The 18,670-nt window shown below is 36.5% G+C and overlaps 1 protein-coding gene across 24 annotated transcripts in view; it reads right to left on the reverse strand.

Annotated features, from left to right (window-relative positions):
- The window catches only part of LOC111513366 (basement membrane-specific heparan sulfate proteoglycan core protein), a 471,092-nt gene that overhangs the window by 418,910 nt on the left and 33,512 nt on the right, over positions 1–18,670 (reverse strand). The window lies entirely within an intron of this gene.

Raw genomic sequence — 18,670 nt, forward strand, 5'->3', positions numbered from 1 at the left:
GGGTCTTGATTTTACGATATGGCCTCGTGTAATAGTCAATTAAATCTGATAATTGGAATATCATTTCAAAAAACTATATAGTATACTATTAGGTATTGGTCCGCCATCGTTATGCATAAAATTATTATGTTCACTTCATACCTAGTTCCTTGAAAGTTCTTCGTGTATTGGTGGTATGGAACTAAGATATATTCTCTTTTCCTCCTTAGGAAGGAAGAAATGAACGGAGTGACCTGAGAAGCACTTATATACCAAATTTTAGCTTCCTAGGATACGGAGTAATTGCATGAGGACCGAAAGTTCTACAAGCAACGGCCATCCAAAAAGTATATCAAATACAGTGACTGACTTGTTTAAACATCATAGGAGCCATGAGAACAACACCAACCACAGCAATGGAATTAATTACGGGTCTGACCCCTCTGGACCTGTACGTTAAGGAGGTTGCGTTGATGGCCATGTTACGATTGCGCACGGCTGGTGTGAACCTCGAAGTAGGAATGGATCAATTGAGGCTGAGCCTATGACAAGAAGCGCTCACTGCGCAACCTCTGCTGCAGGCAACCAGTGATGCAATTAAACCCAGGTTTGTGTTTGATGGACCCTACAAGATACTAATAAAACAGAACACAGAGTCAGGTGCTACAAATGCAATACACATATATACAGACGGCTCAAAAACCAAAAAAGGCTCAGGATGTGGAGTGTACTCTAGATCAAATGGCCTAAGGATTGAGTGGGAAATGGATACCAGCCTGGTCCAAACAGAACTGGCTGGTATCTCAATCGCCACAAAAGAAATAATAAGGAAAGGAATTTCCAGCAGAAACATAACAATCTGCACTGACAACAGGTTACAGATGACATAATTCGAAACTCTGATAATAAAGAGTTGACAGCTCTAGTTGCCTTAGATTTTTCGAAGGCATTTGATACTATAAATCATTCTCTATTATGTTTCAAATTGAAATATTATGGATTCTCGGATGAGTTAGTCTTGCTGCTATTTTCATAACTAACGAATCACTGTCAAACGGTATATTATAATAATTAAATGTCGTCAACTCGAAATGTTACTTCTGGTGTGCCTCAAGGGTTAATCTTAAGACCTTTACTCTTTATAATCTATACCAGTGACATCTTGAATTCTACGAAGCACTCAAAAGTTCAGGCCTATGCGGATGATACGCAATTGTATACCAACTCAAACATCTACAACTATGGGACTATTCAAAGCCTCATCAATTTCGACCTACAAACCATTTCTAATTTAGCTGCGCAACATAATCTAAAATTGAATAGGAATAAATTCCATTTGATGCTTTTCGGTAATAAAAAGAAAAGGGGTTTTGTCGCACAACATCTCACAATCAGAATTGAGAACACCATACTTCCCGTTGTGAATTCCATTAGAAACCTAGGTATTACTTTTGATTCTGACCTAAAATTTGATTTGCATTTGAATGATTTGCTTAGAAAATCGTTTGGGACTCTCAAACTGATTTATTCAAATAGATATTTTTTCAGTCGACCAATCAGAAAACTTCTCACTGAGTCGTTGGTCTTATTACGGTTCAACTATGGTGACATTGTGTACAGCAATCTTTTAAGTAAATTTGATTTAAATCGGAAACAGATAGTACAGAACTTCTGTTGTAGACTTGTCTTTTCTTTAAGAAAATTCGATCATGTCTCGAGTAAAATCGAAGAATTAAATTGGCTGACAATGATCAATCGTACTAATTATGATCTTTGCAATTTTGTGTACAAAGTATTGAGTTACAAAATTCCCACATCACTTTACAATAAACTGATTCCTAGGTCTATGCTACATTCATTGGATGTAAGATTAAAAAATAAACTGCATGTCCTTCGTCATAAGACGTCACTGTTTTAAAGGTCGTTCACTTATCTCTCCATCAAATTCTACAACTCACTGTTATACAATTGTATACAACTTTCGAAAGGAGAGTAAAGAATCATTCTGAAAAAGCACTTTCTGAAAAACACTTTCTGAAAAACACTTCCTGAATACCAACAGGAACTTGAATGCCGTGTCCTGAATTTACTTTTAACCTTAACTTACCTTGTCACAATATGTCATCTACATACCTATGATATTAATTATTATTATGTGATGCGTTTTTATTCATCGTGTCTTTCTCTCTATTTATCATTTTAGTTGATTATAATTGTACATTTTAGGTTAAGTGTAAGAGTAGCCTTTGGCTAAACTGCGCCTATTTTGTACCTTCACCAATAAAGACGATTTATTATTATTATTATTATCATAATCCCTATTAGTCTTGAACAGACAACGTGTTACCTCAGGGCTAGTACTAGAGTGCCTCGGTAGATAATAACATTATCCTGAGGTGGATTAAAGGGCACGACAGGAGTAAAGGTAATTGCATTGCCGACTCTTTAGCCAAGGAAGCGGCTGGACTAAGTATTTTAGGACCCAATGGCACCTACGGCCTGATGACTTCGACAATTGCGGAATTAGCCAAATGTTACATCCATGCTCAATCCCAAAAAAGATGGAATGGAATAAAAAGATGCAATATTGCCAGGATCACCCTGGGCGACCCTGGAAAGCTGGCGCCGAAGAAATATCTGGCAATGACCAGGAAAAATCTACGCTCAACAGTAGGATTTCTGAATGCTCACTGTCAAATGAAGAAACACATTCATAATATTGGGCTAGTGTATTCATCTTTATGCAAGATGTATGAACAGGGCATGTCCTAAGCGAGTACCCGGTGTTATCGTCAATGAGAGAGTGTGTACTCGGCGAGTCTTGGCCTAGACCTGCCGATATGAAGGATATGTCCCCTAGTGACCTGTCCACTTTCCTGGAAAAGACATGATGGATGATGACCTAGGAGAACAACTCCTCAGGAGGATGTACAATGGGTCACATGTGGACTAAGGGCTGTGGGCCGACACTCACCCTCCCCACTCTACAGATACAGCTTTCTAGGTCCCACCAGTACGGAGAAATAGAGATGAATGACTGAGTGTTGACTGAGTGACTAGCATTTTATAAGTTTACATTTTTATCAAATTTCTATTAACCACCGATGAAATTTCCAGAGCTAATTGTGTGAGATACATTTTCTGTAACACTGATTTTGGAAACGTCACCATCGTCTGAACGATCACAAAAAATTCATTTTCTCATCACAATTTCCACTCCACTTGAATTAAACTTCAACCCCATTTTTAAAACTCGTCTTGAAATATAACGTTCTTTCCGATGACGATCTTTGATAATTCATTGCAATTTTTTCTTCAAACCACTACTACGTCCATTGACGGACAATGATCAATTATGTATGTCATAGCATATTAAATACACATATATCGTGTTCGTTCAATTTCATGCCATCCGATTTCAATTCATCGATTTTACTGTTGAACCAAAACAATGGGAATTGTCCAATATATTTTATAGGATACGTTATATTGTTTACTTTATAATGTCCATTTAGTTATATTTAATTTGAGTGAACGATTTTTGTGACTGTAGGAGTTACTCAGGCAAATCATTTTAACTCTAAACGAGTGGAACGAGCCTTGAAAATTCCAACTTCCACATTGATTTTTAATATTTCAATGCAGCTGTAGAAGTACAGATCGATACGACACATGTTTCAATAAATAACTATAGACCAGTAGCTTCAGTATCATTGATATTGAAAATCATGTAACATAATTGTTAACACATTCTTGAAAATTTGGAATGCAGCAATGTCTTAAGTGATCATTAGTCGCAATACGACGTCTATTCATGGGTCTCTTCAATCTGGGAAATAGAAAAAAAGTTACAGGTAACCAAATCTGGTGAATATGGTGGCTGAGGCATAATTATGGTGTTGTTTTTGGCCATGTCATGAGTCAATCAAGACAATGTCACAACCACATGAAATAAACTTTGAATTGCTCCTACCCCCACCGTATTCTCCAGATTCATCTCTTAGCGACTACTAGCTGTTCGCAGACCTCAAAAAATGCTCAACGGTAAGAAATTTTGCAGCTTATTGCTGAAACTGAGGTCTATTTTGAGGCAAAAGATGAATCGTTCAACAAAAGTGTCATTGAATTGTGGCTCTTGATAGAAATTACGTTGATAAAAAAGCCAAGTTGTGATCGAAAAACACGAGAACTCTCGGGCTGTTTCGCTCAATATTTTCGAAGCCTCCGACTCTCTCTAACATCAGGGCTCACTAATTAAAAGTAATTGGTATGGCTCATCAGATCATCTTTATCCATGGCTCCCCAGCTTCCTCAAAGATTTTTATCAAGTTGCCATCGATGGTGCTCCTCCGGATATATTAACCATTATCATTGGTGTCCCCAAGAGACCCACATCATCTTCAAACCTTTTTCTATTATAGAGTGCATTCCAGTTGAAACAAGCCATTGATTTGACTCTCATCCCGTAGCATGTGTTTGTGGAGTTGCTATCCGACTTTGCCTACATATGGAGCGATGTTCATCCTATCTAATCAACTGCAGACAGAGCTCATGACTGGTGAGAAGTAATTTTGTTTGTTCGCGATATAGAGACGGTTTACTCCATCTGGAATAACCTAACGAGGATGTAGTACTCCTAAATCGATCTGTCGATTGGTCATCCTGACCAAATAAAATCAATTTTAGCTTCTCAATTATGTGAAGTACTCACGACGAATCTTCCAAATGGAAGATCTAATAGTTTTACTCCAAGAGCGCGCAGCGTTTGCCGGGTTTGTTGTTGTTGTTGTTGTTACTCAGTCGAGTATCTACCACAAAGAATTCGCACAAAGAATGAATCAAAAATATTTCGCAGCGAAGTAACCAGAGAAAAACATAGTCTGATTTGAGTATGCGCCTTACGAAATTAAACTGACAGAAGGCAAGACGGAGATAATAAATATGAACTTCCATGTTGACAGCGAGCCCAAGAAACTTGTTTATGCATCTATCTAGACGTTCCGTACACTTATTATTTTTTTTATCATACCTCCCATATCGGTATCTTTTGATATGAGACACAAACTTGCTGAGCCAGTTTTTACTCGGTGATTTATCACAAAAGTGAAATTTGTTTAATGCATATTGGACTCGCAAAGTTCTAAATTTATGTGATTGCGTTTATTCGACATCTGGGTTGCTGCAACTCTGATTATGGAGGCATAAATATCTAGGTTCGATGGAAGTATACGAGGTGATGATGAAAATTATTTTGCCACGAAATAATAAGTACCTATTGATGGATATTAATAATGGAAGATCAATTAATCACATGAAAGCATTCAGTGAGTGAAGTTTCCATTGCTACTCGAATCCTTCCATCCCAAACAAGGAAAACTCCGATATCTGTTTGGTTTATGAACAGCAAGAGCTTGTTTCACTTTTGGCCACCAAAATGAAGGTGCATATGCTATCGTCAGCAGTACATCTTGCTTGATTTCAGCCCCAACGGTTTTCATAGAAGGGTTTGGCAAGCATCGATGCTACTTACGCATTTTTTCTTTATTTCTTGGTCTAACCTCACACTGTCAACTCTTCAATCACAAAAATAGAACACATTATGAGAACGCATATACAAGTGAACATTCAGTTGCGACAAGTAACAAATTCCAAAATGTTTGATTTCAGTAGAGAATGTTCGTTCAAAGAATAGATCACTAATTCACCGAGCTGCCAATGTGCGACTAGTCTGAATGTTTTTTCAAGCGATTCAGTCCCAGATATTTGACATCCTTCAGCAAATGTATCTCATAGTCTTTCTTTTACAGTCCATTTGTGGACTATGACGTTCAGGGTCTACAACAGAGATGTCCTTGATCACTAAGAAGTCTGTATAACCAAACGGAGTAGCTCGTCCATTATACAATTCAGAAACAGTAGATACATCATCCTTCGCTACCCGTCACAGTCCTGTTTTCCCCATAATAGTCCTATATACCAGACTTCATCTATAAGCATGCAATCTATGCAACTACAAGAAGAGTCAAATGCTACAAATGCCATAAGCAAATGCAAATGCAAAACCAAAGAAGGCTCAGGATGTGGAGTATACTCCAGATCATTGAGCCTAAGGATTAAGCGGGGAGTCGGAAAAAATACCCGCATGGTTCAAACAGAACCAAAAATATATAACCAGGATAGGAATTGCTAGCAAAAACACAATAATCTGCACTGATAACAGACAAGCCCTATTAGCCTTGAACAAACAACATGTTACCTCAGGGCTAGTACTAGAGTGCCACCAAGGTTTAGCCAAAGCCTGAGGTGGTTTAAAGGGAACGACAGGAGTGAAGGTAATCGCATTGCCGACTCTTTAGCCAAAAAAGCGGCTGGACTAAGAATTTTAGGACCCAGTGGCACCTGCGACCTGATGACTTCAACAATAGCGGAACTAGCCAAACGTCACACCCATGCTCAATCCCTGGAGAGATCGAATGAAATCAAAGGATGCAATCTTGCCAGGATCATCCTGGGCGACCCTGGGAAGCTGGCGCCGAAGAAATATCTGGCGATAACTAGGAAAAAATCTACGCTTAACAGTAAGATTTCTGACTGGGCATTGTCAATTGAAGAATCACCTCCATGATATGGGACTAGTGGATACATCTCTATCCAGGATGTGTGAACAGGAAGATGAAACTGTCAGGCATGTCCTATGCGAGTGTCCGGAGTTATCGTCAATAAGAGAGTGTGTGTTCGGCGAGTCTTGACCTACACCTGCCGATATGAAGGAGCTGTCTCCCATTGACCTGTCCACCTTCCTGGAAAGGACAGGAAGGACGATGACCTAGGAGGACAACCCCTCGCAAGGATGTACTATGGGTCACATGTGGCCTAACTGCTGTTGGTCTACAGTCACTCTCCCTACTCTGAAGATACAGATACAGATGCAACTACAGCTTCTTTCGATTCCTCAATACTGATGAATCCACCTAGTTACTTACTTTTTGTTAAAGGTAGGATACCCATAAACATTTCAGTAGGTATAGTAAACACGTCAAATATGTCAATGTGATAGGACAAGAGCACTTCAATGCAGTATTTCATGAAACCTGAAAGTTTTTCTGCGCATAGAAAACAATGGGCTACCATGAAGTTTGATTCATCGTGGCTCTAGCAGGTTTCAGACATCAAAGGCGTAAAAACTGTCCACCAGATTGATGTATTGATGTATTGATGATGATGTATTGTAAATGTATTCATAACATAGTATAGAAGCTGAATTTTACATATCTTATTGAGGTACTGGGTCAGTTTCAACACCTGGCCAGACAAACTTAGCTGTAGATGCGGTATGATATTGAGATTAGAGTGAAAGTATGATTTCACCTAGCACTCCTTTGATCAGAACAACTATTTCAATATATTGGGTCCAAGAATCATATATCCTTAGCAAACACAATGACCTAAGAATGACAGTCTTTTGCAATTGTCCGGCTAAGAGATCTTGAGATTCGAGTGTAGAAAGGGCCTCATTTCACAAAGAACTTCAATAATCAAAACAATCTTCTTCAAAGAGTAGTTTGTGGAGTTGAAGGAAAAAACTCGATATCTCATCAGTTTTTTCTCTTCTCTTCGGAGGTTATTCGTCTCATCCGCAGCTAAAACTTCTGAGGATGGAGAATGAACAGTTCCGATGGATTTGGCACTTTCCATTCTATTCAACTGATTCTCCCATAGGATAGGGCAACATCAGTGTCAACAATAGCATAAGTGGCGATAACTCTCAGGGCCGTGTTATGTCGATTAATAAAGGCAGAGATCGCAAAACTCAACATGCTGACAGCAAGTGAATCAGGTGAATTGTTGAAGACCTCATGCATTGGCCTATTCTTGTGTTTTCACAGAAAGAAAGTGAAATTTTCGACGGTTATGTGAACCTAATAGAAATGCTGCTCTCTCATAGTTGCGGACCATGCAAAGAAGAAAATGTGAATTCAACAGGCTTAATCCAGCACCATTCTGTCATTTAGACCCTTCGAAATCAAAATTTCACAGCCTCCTTGTTGTCGGGGACGTACAAGAGTGTAACGAACGATTTGTTATGCAAACTGTTATGTTGATTTTTATTATTATTTAACAATATCATGGCATTGGAAAAACCTTCTTTCAAGCAAATCTAAGTAGATTCATAGGTCAGGTGGAAACCCTAATCCCCTGTATAACACCTGATGCGCCAGAAGAATGATTATGTTATTGGATTCTATTTGATGGCGTTATGTAAAACCGTTGAATGGAAACGAATATCGTATTACAACATCGTTTAAAAGGCTTTCTAACGTCTATTCCCATCTGGTGATGGTATTTCTCATTCGTATCGATTTCTTGCATTAAATAGCAATAGGGAGTTTATTTGGTACATTTGATACCGCCATGAAAGAAAAGTAGTTCATCTCGACGATAAATGTCATTGAATAGATTCGAAGTTGAATTTGCATGCATTTTTGCGAGTCTTTTGAATGTACAGTGTGGTCCACGAATATGTTTTTGTATTTGCTGCACAATCGAAATTTGAATACAACTGTAACAAACTTAAAGAAAGTAGTAAAACTTCAAACCAACTGAATGACAAAACACGATATCATGAATGTATGAATACGTTGAGAAAAATGAGTTCAAATGTGATAAAAAACAAGAAGCTATGATGAAACAGGCGAATAAAAAATATGCTGATGAAAAACAACACAAGTTAACAGATGAGTAGAAAACCTAATAGTAGACAATCCACAATGACCTTCTCGTTCGTCAGACTTCTCACTACTGGATATTTTCTCACCAAAGAAGAGATCTTTCACCAGTATTGATAAGTTTCAAACTCCCATAAGATTTCAATTCTGAAATATTCATTTCAGGGTTTTGCGATCTATTTTGAGAACAGACAAATCCCAATATTTTTCCCATTGGCTGTTTCAGTTTATTTTGTATTTGTTTAGTAACCTAAGTACTTTTGTGTAATAGTTTTCTTATGTTCTGTTGAGATTCATTCTAACACATTTGAAGCACCGTCTTAAAAAATTAAAATACAAACTTCATTCTCACGGTCGCAGTTTTTACTATTATGAGTATTAGCCTAGATCTAGAAATGGTATGAAAAATATGACACTTTAGGATACCTCTGGTAATGCAGGGCTCTGTCAGAGGTGTCAGAGCTCCGCCTTGAATAATAATAATAATAACAAACTTTATTTGATCAATATACAAAATTCACAATGAAATTAATATTAATATAATGAGTTAATTGTCAAATGAAGAGGGAGAATCCCCATTGAAGGTAGAACCTTGTACATGTGCGTGAGGAGTTTATTATATTCGTTAATCTAGTTGGTTTATTTTATAAGAAAATACGTAGCAATATAAAAATAGTTTTCATACCTAACTGAAAATTTCGCTGATCAAATTATACAGTCAAATAAAAAATATATATAGATTCTGGTGTCAGTGTGTTCAACCAATAAATATCTGAAACCCATAAAAACTTCTACAGTTGCGCATAGGTATACTTTAAGTATTTGATTTCTTGTTATTTATGACATTTGGTAATAAATTGAGGTGTTACAATGAAATTATGATCATTGAAGTTTGTAGGGTACTATGAAAAATCACATTTCTAATGAAACGTAGGGTAAAATTATATGATATTTATATATTTGAGGATATCATAAAATGTTCATTGTATTTTTAACAAGACAATGTGCGTTCTCTCTTTTCATATTGTGAATGAAATTTTTTTAAAGTTTCTTTAATCAATATCTCTTATACACTGATCCATTTTTTTGGTATTCCCAATTTTGAAGACGTTATGCCGATAATATAGATACAATACAGATAGTTTAATATGTAATAAGATTAACGATATAAAATTCGAAATACAATATTTAAGTTAAATTTGAAATATGTATATTCGGAATTGAAAAATAAACTTTCATTTAATACTTTTGTCTGATTGAGTATGTTGCTTTTTGGGTGTATCACTCGTTGTAGTTATGTAACGCGTTTCGTAGCGTGGATTTTTTTCTTTGTTCGTTTGTAGTTTCTCTTCAGCCTTCTTAGTATTCTTTCATTGGTTGAATGGAATCAGCGGATTAGTATTAGAACTGTCGTTTTTATCGTCTTCTAGTTTCTCTTCGGGAATAGGTGTGGAAGGAGCACTATACGACTCTCTTGGAGGTGGTGGAGAAGATAGATCAGGTTCCTCTTGAGTAGTGAGATCTTCAGCAGTATATTCCATTCCATCTACAATGAGTTCATTTCCTCTTTATTTTGCAGTTTTTTTTCATTTTTTGCTAACTTCAAGTGATGTACATGAATTTTTTCTGTTCTCCAAATCTTTGGGTATAAGATCCTAACTTATGGATATTCCGGTATTTTTAAGTTTCCAGCCATTTCCTATACTTTCTTTTCTTCCTAACAAGAGTGTCTTCAATTGTTTCTTTAATTACGTTTACAAGGTCTTCGTTTCCATCGGCGTTCTTTTTTATACCATAGAAAATCAAATTGTAGCTTCTCAATTTCCTTTCAATATTTTCCTGCTCGGTTCTCAGTTGAAGATTTTCATTCTCCAGGACTTTAATTCTTTCAAATCTTTCATTTGTTATTTTTATAAATGATTTCAGTTAAAGTTTCCTTTTATCTATTTTTTCAGAGAGATTATTATTGACTCTTTCTAAGAGGCTGTACAAATCTTTAATCGTTATGTTTTCTTTATTTTCTCCCATAATATTTTATCGGCGCCACTGGAATATTTGTTTCGGGTTTTTATGGTAAGTAGGCCCATTTTACAATTGTAGACTTTTAAGGTTTTAGTCGATAAATTTGGTTAATTATTCGTGACTGTACATATAATTCGAGTTGTTTAAAGTACTACGGTTTTCAAAACTCACATATTCATTTGAGATTTGTAGGGATTTGATTTCTAGATGCACTCGTGTCAAATTTCACTTCTATTAACCACTTTTTACCATATAAATTACACTTTATTTCGGACACACATTTACTTCCTTTGAATAAATATCCAACTATATTTTGAGAAATGTTATGCCAAAATTACTCGATTGTGGCTGCATATCAATAAACTTGTATGCCCCTTGGAAAAAAAACGGAAGTGAATTTTAAAAAAACATTGAACGGGAGGCCATGGTTTTATATTTAACAATCTTTCACTTCCTAACAGCATTTCTAAGTAAAATTTGGTAACTTTTTACGAAAAAGTACTTTATTACTGAACGAAATCGACATTCTTTGGACTATACTGAAAATTAGGTTTGAATTAACACGTCTTTTTCTGATCTGTTATCGAAAATAAAAATAGTTGGAGAATATCATAGAATCACTGATCAATCAAGATCCTCTGAGAGGTCCATTAATGTTACAGTTTCAGGAGCTTTCCCTGTCAAAATACATCTCGAGAATTTTTTCTTTGCGTCTAACTGAGATTGATGTCCATTCCTGGAAACGGAACTTGTGGATGACTTTATTGGTTTCGGTAACTTCTGAAAGGTCCTCAAACAACGTATCGAAATGCACAGGGCCGGAGTAGCCAGAAACAGAAAGCTGACTGACTATTTGAAATGATCAGCAATGAAATATTAAAATATTTCTCCAGTCTGTAGACTGAAGTTCCTGAAATGAATTGCTGATCATAATTTGTATATTACTTTGTATTTTATTTTTTAGTAAAATATTTCCAGGCGCATCACTTATGTGATGGAAATGGTCGATATTTTTTACCTCAAATTCTTATTTTTGGTTTGTACGATACAAAATAATCAATCATTTATGTCCAACACAATTATAAAGAAAATTTCAGTTTTTTCAGTGATAATCCTGCAGAAAATCACTGTGTACCTGAACAGAAACTCTAACCACCAGCCACAACAAAAGAGAGGACTAAGGAAAACAATTTTATTTTCAACACATAAAAATTGTGATTCATACCATTTTTGGATATAAATAAATTAACTTTCAATTATGTTATAAGGTAGAATTAAGTGCTCCAAATTTTCTTTGGCTTTATATTGACTATGCTATCATTAATATCACTATGTTTCTTGTAATGCTAATACCTAATATTGCTTCGTAAGAACGTTCAAAACATTTATTTCAGAACATTTCTCATTGGATCAATAGGAGATGTCATTCAGAAATTATTTTTTTCTTCTGTCTTCGTTCATAAAAAAGTTTTCCACTTAGGGAAAACAAAACTAATCAAAATATGTAATTAGAAACTCATTTACAAGATTCTTTCGATGGGAATCGCCAGACAAAGTTGTCTAATAAATAATTCAAGCACAAATTGTTTGGAAGTCAATATTGTGCCTATGAAATCATATTGAAATCTGAAAACATTTTTATACTCGGTTTTCAGAAATGCATGAACCGAATTAATCCATCAAATCGTTCATTTTCATATTTATGTTTGATACATGATCATTGAAAATATAATATTTTTTGTGATTTAAGGTCGGTGTTGAGTTCATTATCAAAAAGAATTAGCAGGAAAATGAGTGATATACTTGAGTTGCAAGTTGTTAGAAATCTGTAATATAATTAGGAAATAACAAAGGTTGAAGAATTGAATTGAATTTGTCTTCGATTGAAGACAAAATGTGAATAACCAAGAAAAATACTTAATAAAAATAACTACGTAAACGCAAGCCAGACATAAGTGGAACCACCTATTGGTGTGACACCCAAGTCAACTTGCCAAGTTTTTATGTCAGTGTTGGTGGTTTGACCAATCAACCAACAACAGCGGTAGCAGAAATTTGGGAAGCTAACCTGAAATGCCATTGGAAAACGAATCCACATGTTTCTAGAAATGATATAAAATCGAGAAACGTAAATACAGTCAAGCTACTGGACAATAATTTCATGAAAAGCAAAAGATAAATAGATAAGTACTATTTTGATCATTCCCATGTTGATTTCAATTCAAGATCCACCGGTAGACAGCTGTTTCAGCCTATTGGGCATCGTTAGTATCGGGCAGGCGGTCCTCTATTGACGACAAAATGTGAATAACCAAGAAATCAGGAGGAATATATTGGTATAGTCGTAAAAAATATCTGATTCCATATCTGGATCAGGAAATCGATTGAACATGAATACTGTTTCTAAACGCGCGTTTCGCTAGCAAAGTAAGCATCATCAAGAGATGATCGTTTTTCTGTTTTCGACATCCAACTGGTTCAAACTCGTAGCTCATTCCTGATTCGAAACTTTTGCTCGCTTTTGAATTTCCGTAAGTTTACAGACAACTGACAGGCTTGTTTTTGTTATTGGTGGTGATGTGGTAAAGAGTTGTATAGTGTGTGAATATTTTTTCCTGAACGAAGTACATGTAAACAACCGCGTCATTATCTATATAATATGAGTAACTGTCTACAACTCTATATTTTCCTTCTTCTTAGGTCACAGAACAGGTGTCCAGAACATCCAATGTACACACTCATTTCATGGACATACCTTTCGAAAATGTTAATGTTGCCCCATCGAACCACTCTATATCGACGATCTTTCAGTTATAATATATATAGTTTGTACAATGATATTCCACAAAAATATAATGTTAGTTGAGTTTCTTCATTTAAGTGCTGTTACAAAAAATATCTCATCACTGCTCAATCATAAAGCCATTGATTTCATTGATTTCATAGATTTTATACTTCTGAAAAATTTTCAGTGATAAATTCAACATGTTTTCTCTCTCTATTCCCTCTCTCTTCTTCCTCTTTTTTTAAAAATTATTTTTTCTTTGTTTAGTTTTCTTTTCTTCCAGGCTAGAACTACGATCAACAGTACCCTTCCGGTACATGTTGTTTCTAGCCTTATTTGTAGTTTTTTTTAATCATTTCTATAGATTGTATATTTATTGTATTTATAAGAAACTACAAATAAATATTATTATTATTATTATTATATAAACTCTCATGATATATTGTGGAACTAGTGAGACGCCTCTGAAGCACTATTCACTGCAGATAACCGCCAACATAGAGATTATTCTCGACCAGACAGAAGCGTTAAGACAAAAAAGAAACAAGTGACTAACGAAGGATGATAATCAGTGTTCCCACGTGTGGGGACTATTTAAAAATTACAAGAACTGGCGCCCACCTCTCGGTAACTTCTGCATGAATTATTGAAATAGTTTGCAGGCAGTTAACTTTCAGTTTTGTATTAGTTGTTAGCCTTTTTGCAAGAGATGTGTCAGCAGAGGCAAAAGTAGGAAGTTGGGAACTATCTTTCTTTTTCTCTTTCATATCCTGAATCCTTCTGAATTTTTCAAGAGCGTCAGTGATCTTGACTCATTATATTGAACGTTGTAAACGTTTTGTCGGTGCAGATTTGTAATCAGTTGTTGTTGCGAAAACCATTGATGCTGTGTGCGAACTGATATTGCAAGATCGTCATGTGATCTATCGTGAGATTGAGACAACCTTAGGCATTAGTGGGACCAGCATACGTTCAATATCGCATAAACATTTGACTGTCAAAAAGATTTGTTTGCGTTGGGTCCCACATAGTTTGTTAATCGCTCAAAAAAAGGCTCGTGTCGATTGGTCGAAGGAAATGCTCAAAAAATACGATCGTGGTGCTTCGAAACACGTCTATGACATCCTGACAGGTGATGAATCCTGGATTTACGCGTAAGTGCTCGAAAGTAAACCGCAGTCGACTGTATGGGTGTTTCCAGACGAGCCAAATCCACGCGCACGAAGCACTTCCAAGCAAATGGTCGCCAGTATTTCCTGAAAAACTAGACATGTCGCAACCGTACCACTAGAACAACGCAGAACAGTCAATTCTGAGTGTTACACAACCATTTGTTTGCCAGTTGTCTTCCAAGAAATCAGGAAAACCAACCGCCGAAGGCGGATCATCCTTACCACGGCAATGCGAGCTCTCACACATCGGCTCAAACAACTGCATTTTTGAGAACCCAAAACATCGATTTGATGAGTCATCCGCCGTATAGTCCTGACTTGGCACCAATTGACTTATTTTTATTCCCACTCGTGAAACACAAACTGGGAGGTCAACGCATGCAAGTGTATATAGGGAATATTTTGAGAAACAATAAAGTAATTTTCGATGATTAATATTTGTTTTTGTTATCTAATCCCGAAATATAAAAGGCAACCATCGTATTCATACAGTAGTGAACAACAACGTTGTGTCGCAAAGTGTACATTGAACAAAAATATGCAGATGAATATCTGAACAAAAATTCCAAACACCAGCCTTGGGTAAAAGGAGGAGTAATCAAAACGTTAGAAGAAAGAACTTCAGGCATCTACGAAACTGAGTGTCTTTGACAAACTTGGACATTTGAAAAATGCTTTCAAAGAAAAGAGGTGTAATGAAGCTATTTTTGGCAGGGTAATACAATGAATAGGAACAAAGGAACTGTCACAAAACGAGGGACTTATGGACCTTGTTGGAAGAATTCAGAAGAAGTCTGTCATCGAACTTAAAAAGTGCGCAAATGAACTCGCACCAGTATTTTTCCGACTTTTCAACCTGTCTTACAAGGAAAGGGTTATACCTTCTGGTTGGAAGATTGCTAGCGTTCAGCCTATTCCAAAAAAAAAAAAATCTCCCACATAACTATAGACCAGTCGTTTTGCTAGCAGTGATATCAAAAATCATGGAGAAAGTCGTAAACTAGCATATCATTGAATATTTGGAAAGCTTCAACATCTTGAGCGATCAATATGGCTTTTGGGAACAAAGATCAACAGGAGACCTTCTATCGTATGTGACCCATATTTGGAATGACGCTGTTATAAATTTATCATTGTTATCTGATTACACCCTGTATATCGTTTTCAGTTGACATTTGTTAGTAGTGATCAAGGTTGATGTGAAAATATAATTTTTGTTGAAAAAAAAAGGAAAATTTTTGAAAGACGTCTGACTTCTCTAAAAGTATATAAAATGTCGTTCTTCGACCCGGAATAAATAATATTTCGCAGGTAATTCAAAAACATATGGTCCTTCGAGCCGGATAGAATAAAAATTTGCAGGTAATTCAAAAACATATGGTCCTTTGAGATATGCAAAGAAACAACACCATGGATAGCATGAATGCAAGCAAATCTGTTCAAAACCTGAGGTACAGTCGAAGATTGAAAGAAAAGAAAGAGAAGCTAGAGGCTAAAGCTGAAGTAGTCGTGACAGCAGTTGTAGGTCAAGGAGCAATCAGAAAATCTCCTTCCAAACTAAAAGGAAGCAGTAGGAGTAGTCAAGCTTCAAGACTGAAGAAATTGGAAATCGAAACGGCAATAAAGAAGAAAACGTTAGAAAAAGAGCTTATAGATCTAGAACCAGCCCTGAAAGTAGAAGAAATTGAAAATAATAGTGATGAAAGTGCATCAGTCCCAAAAGCCTAACGTGGAAGATTGGATCGACGGTAAAACTCCATGGACAAACGGGCATGACGGTGAGGATAAGCATTCGATATTTATGGTAAAAGAGGATGAATTGGTGAGAGACTCTCATTCTAAAAATAGTCCGGAAAAGCATTCTACCCCTTTCTTTCATAACAATATGTATCAAATGACTCTTCCTCAGATGACAAAAATATTAACAAGGCAATCTCTACCATAAATGTGTCCGAACCGTCAGAAAATTCCATTTTCTGCTTCGATAAGTTTGTTGGGGGTTAAAATGGACATCAATATGTCTTGGCACAATCATGTCGCTGGAATTACAAAAGCCGCGTCTCAAAAGCTTGAAACACTGTTTCAAACCAGAAAACTGTACACGCCACAGCAACTTTTGATGCTTCATAAAGCTCAGATTACAGCTTCTTTGGAGTATTGTTCTCATGGATGGAGCTATACCTCTAAGCATACCCTGAAGTTGCTGGATTCCATCCAGAGAAGATCCATTCGCCTAATTGGAGACGCAAACATTACTTGCAACCTTGATAGTCTGGAACATCGAAGAAAGGTTGGAAATTTGTGTGTCTTCTATAGATACTTTGATGGGCAGTGTTCAAGTGACTTAGCACATGTGATTTCATCAAGAGCGGTGCATATCTTAAATACGCCACGGACTGTGGCTGCTCATTGTTTTTTTAAATAAGTAAAACACATATCTGAACCAATAAAAGGCATCAGACAGTATGGAGACCTCAGAAAACCTTCAACAGTACCAGGGGTATATAGAACTGTAGGTGTGGATCGGTTTATATTGAAACCTCTAAAAGATCGCGGCTTCAAAAATGCAAGAGAAATTATCGTCCCAGTCATAATGACAAATCAACAGTAGCGAAACATGCACATACTGAAGGTACACATGTTTTCGCATTCAAAGAGACCCAATGCTCATCAGAACTTAGAGCTAATATCCAAGGATTAATAGGGTACTGATAGAAATTCGAAAACACAAAGTCAATTCTAACCAAAAGGAAGAGAGAGGAATGCACAAATGTGTGCCAATTCAGCCAATCAATAGGAGAGAAGCCTGACGGAATAAAACTGGATCCGAACCCCGAAAAATAAAGCATGCACCACAGTACTGCATCCGTGACCGCATCACCTTTGATAATGTATACCGCAGTTGTAGATGAAATTTCAATCATAAGAACTGGCAGGCCAAAACCAACAAATCCTGAAAACAGCTATGACACACGTAATTGATTGATCATTATGACAAGTTTTTTGGGCTTCCGGTTTGATTGGAAGTACATTTGAAGATACCAAAATGACCGTTCCAGAGATTATTGAAAAACTGCAATCTAACGTTATGCCAGCACGAGTAACTGGCTTCTTCAGAGGTATATTCATCTTGATGGTTCCGGACGACTGGCGATTTCTAGTTCGTAGGTTGTATTTATGTTGACTCAGGTAGTCCGCCTCTCTTGTTGATGCGTTGCTATTAGCCAAAGTGTTCTATTATATTCGGTTAGACGTTACGACCTCCTCTTTTCTGTTGTAGTTTTCCGCATGTTTATGGATTTCTATGGCTTCCCGTAAAAGCAGACTATGTATCCATGATCGGGGGCAAGTAGTTTCACATCTTCAAACAGTATTGTGCGATCTCCTTCAACTAAGCTCATGTTACGCCACTGCCGATTTGTCTGTCCACAGATCTTTTGGTGGTACCGATATAAACTTTTCCGCAGATGCATGGTATACGGTATACCCCCGCAGCTGATAATGGATCTCTTTTGTCTTTCGCAGATCTCAGGCTTTGTTGTATTTTCCTGGTGGGCTTGAACACTGTTCCTATTTCATGCTTCCTTAAGACTTTTCCGTAGTCATAGTGAATCATCTAAATTCATCAGAATTATCGAAAATTTAGCATTAGGGGTCATTTTAGTATTAGGTTAGCACTATAAGGGATGGGGAAGTCTTTGCTTTGCTCGTTTTTGATGGCATGGTGGGTGGGGGTCTGAATAGTGATAACGTCAGCAGTAGTTATTCACTTTTTTACACATATGACAACCTACACATTGTCTATGTTTGAAATATCAAAAATTCATATAAAAATGTTCACGTAAGCATGGGAGGGGGTGATAGCTTTGCTTATTTTTGCTGAAGAGTATTTACAATTATCCAATCCAAATTTCAGAAGAAAAATCGCTTTGGAGACAATGTTCTTGAATTCCAAGTATACCCTTCAAATCTTCCGGAAGATTATA

This window comes from Leptinotarsa decemlineata, unplaced genomic scaffold, assembly GCF_025532065.1.
Source record: "Leptinotarsa decemlineata unplaced genomic scaffold, Ldec_3_MD MMD2_P_RNA_scaffold_5, whole genome shotgun sequence".
Lineage (NCBI taxonomy): Eukaryota > Metazoa > Arthropoda > Insecta > Coleoptera > Chrysomelidae > Leptinotarsa > Leptinotarsa decemlineata.